The sequence below is a fragment of the Cicer arietinum genome, chromosome 6, assembly GCF_000331145.2.
Source record: "Cicer arietinum cultivar CDC Frontier isolate Library 1 chromosome 6, Cicar.CDCFrontier_v2.0, whole genome shotgun sequence".
In the NCBI taxonomy this organism is placed as follows: Eukaryota; Viridiplantae; Streptophyta; class Magnoliopsida; order Fabales; family Fabaceae; genus Cicer; species Cicer arietinum.
In genome coordinates this window covers 62,707,497-62,710,876 of record NC_021165.2, presented here as the reverse complement: position 1 = coordinate 62,710,876, position 3,380 = coordinate 62,707,497, and the positions used below count along the sequence as shown (strand labels likewise).

The window sequence follows — 3,380 nt, the reverse complement described above, 5'->3', positions numbered from 1 at the left end:
TGTGTGGCATTTAATATATTGTGATATTTGATTTAATTTCTTTAAATGTGTGGTGTGTGATATTATTGTGATATTGGTTGTTGAATTAATTTTATGCATATGTTTGCTTAGATGAGTTTAAATGATGTTATAATAAAAATAGATGTGTTGTGATAATTATATGTAATGATGATGATGTATGATTAACAATGGTGATGTGATAAATTTGTGATGAATATATGTGTTGTTGTATGATTGATGATAGTGGTTTTATAAATTGTGATGAGTTTATGTGATGATGATGATGTGTGATTAATTATAGTGATATTATAAATTGTGATGAGAATATTCACTACTAGAAATTAGTGTTTTGCCTGTGGATTTTCCTGCGGATTAAAGCTAAAAATCCGCAGGAACACATGTTACCTGCGGATTTATTGGCGGAATCATTTCCCCACGTAAAACCTTCGTGGATAACTGGTTCCTGAGGATTTCTGAATCCGCAGGTAACGTACATGCGGATAAATCCGCAGGAAAACTAAATAAATTCCGCAGCAAATATTTTATAAACTTAAGGTATTTTCTTATGAATATTCATGCCGAACAAATCTGCAGTACCATTTCAACGAATGTTTTCCAAGGGTATTTCCGCAGGAAATGTCACATGCAGTTGATAATATGTTTCGCATGAAAATCCACAGGTAAATCCGTAGGAAAGTTTCTAATGTATATTTTTGATTTGTACTGGTTTTTTTTTTCTTCTGAATTTCGATTTATATGAAAATTACACATAATTATAAATACATTTTTTAAATATTTAATATTAGTCTTTAGTTGGAATACTATTACAATACTCTGAAACAAAATTTATATCGAATTCACAAATCATACTAAATATTAATTAAAGCATGAACTTCTTAGGAAAACAAAGTCTTAACATTAAAATTTTAATTATAATGTATAAACCAAAGGCTTTACTTTATAGAAAATATGAGTATAATATATACACACATTGTACATGATCATATAAACTAAAATATTTCAAAAACGGGTAAACAATATATATCCCTTTATCTCCTTAAATGTTTGGCAAGAGGTACAACGAGTGTAGTAGGATTGACAATCTTCTTTCTTTTCTTTTGCTCCAGTTGCTTACCAGGAACAAAACTCCATGCAACAACCTGATGCATAAAACATGAAGGCGAAAGTGCTCAGTCAAAAAGTTGCTCATAGTTATACATGACCAAAGTAAAGTTTATTGGGCAAATCCAGTGTCCTATCATTTCACTTCTTCTATATCATCAAACCATAATTTGAGATTGATTCAACGAAACAATAATCTGAGATAGAGAAATTCAAGCTTCATAAAAGAAACTGACATCTTTTTAAAATATTTGCAAGACCAAGTGCTAGCACATTGATATTCACAATTAGCCAGAGGAAATACCTTATATATAAAAGCATTTCTCCATGCTCAATCCGTTCACTTTCTGGAGGATAATCTTTAATGCCCCTTCATATGCTTCCAGAATTTCAATAGCTTTTGATGCTCTGTTTCGTATTTGAAGTTCAATACAACAGCCACATTAATTTTTTTTTTAAAAAAAAAATCCATTTCAATAGCACCTATCATGATACCATTTCTGCTTGTAAAAATGGAAGGAAAAAGCAAAAACAAAGGTAGCATACCTTCAATCCTTGGCAAACCACTTCATATGCTTTAGATTTACGATCCATGCAATTTAATGTCAAACCCTTCATTGATAAAGGTTCTATTAACTAGAAGGAGGAACAAACAGTTAAATAAATAAAAAATACCCAAAGAATCATGATAATTAAGAAATGGAGAGAGGATAAGTAACTTAAGTAAAAAAGATAGGTGGTGTGTTACTTAACTGAAACATGTAACAAGGAAATAAAACATTCAAGATGACGAAGTCAAAGCAAGCACGGAAAAGTATACCTCCATGATCTAGAATTTTTTTCAAACTGGCATCGGCTGCTTTGAGTTCCTTTTTGTATTGTTTAGTTTCAAAGTATACATCCACATTGTTTTCTGTTACTGATGCATGTAAGCATCAGATCTCTCATTGTAACAAGTATTTGAAAAATCACAAAATGGACATTGCATTCATCTTCCATTAATGAAACAGAATTTCAGTATGATCAAAAATCAATCTTACAAAAATAAAAAAACAAATTAGACATAAGCTTAATTAGACATAAGCATTGATTCTCAAGGACTAGCATTACTCATTCCCAATAATTCATATAACTAAAAATGATATAATTTTGGCATGTGTTGACAGTTTTGCAAATAAGTGAAAACATAATAAGCAAGTATCAGTTCTAACTCTATGGAAAAAAGGCAAAGTTTGAATCTCAGCAATCACACACACCATCCTCTATACATTATTAATAACATAACAACATAAAATACAAAGGGAGGGATTGGGGAGAATAATTAGTTATTGTTCTGTATTTGCAGTGTTGGCCCGTATTTGCACATTGCTGTATCTTCACCAGCTGGCTAGGGATTAACCACCTGTTGAAATTAATTGCTTGATTACTAGGGTCTCTTTCCCCTAAGAACCGGAGGTTTAATACCAAACAAGTAAATACTAAATACCAGCATCAGGTTCCATCCTGGCGCATCCCATTTGCAACTCAGGGCTAAGTGATTAACCAGAGTCTATATTGTATAGTACTTATTAGGTAAATTTGATGTGTGATCCCATAAAGTAAGCAGGTTTTTAAAATAAATTTTGCTAGACATATCAACAGTGTAATTTAAGCTTCAAGGCACATGAAAAATTAGTTAACAGCTGCTACTATTACCTGAAAATGCTATTGATAGCGTTTCAGCAAGTGTACTGAATCGTTGCAAGTAATAATAAAACGGTAGTATCGAGTGTCGAACTCAAGGATTGCGTTTTACTATTGAATTATATTTAGTTACTAAAATTGAACAAAAGGTTCCCAAGTTGATTGAAATAATATTTAAAATTGACAGCAGTAGTAAAATTGATCTTTTATAAATTGAGAAAAATGTCAGGGATGAGTTTCACTTCGAATCCAACCTTGGTGTCTAATTTGATCCTAGTTATTGAAATCCTTTATTGAATTATTACCGAATTCTCTTAAGTATTCTTGCCCTAATGTCTTAGTGACAGAACCTTTAATTCCAAAGTAACCCCTAATTCCTTAGTAGATTTAAGATTAGAATTAAGCATTACCGTATAGAAATTCTGTTGTAAATTATTGCTTTGCAACTAATTTAATTGGTTTCATGACCTGCACCTATGTCTAGACTACAAATTCATGAATTTCTCATCTCAAGCATTCGTAAAGTCCACTTCCGTTTCAAAATACAAATCGTAGAACATTTTAATGTTGATCAA

At 31.2% G+C, this 3,380-nt stretch overlaps 1 long non-coding RNA gene across 1 annotated transcript; it reads right to left on the bottom strand.

The window, feature by feature from the left end:
• Positions 1-893: 893 nt before the first annotated feature.
• Positions 894-2,197, bottom strand: LOC101498583 (uncharacterized). Its single transcript, XR_190403.4, has 4 exons — positions 1,943-2,197; positions 1,669-1,751; positions 1,427-1,530; positions 894-1,160 (listed from the first exon to the last, which is right to left on the bottom strand). It is a non-coding gene; the product is annotated as an uncharacterized lncRNA (long non-coding RNA).
• Positions 2,198-3,380: the final 1,183 nt, after the last annotated feature.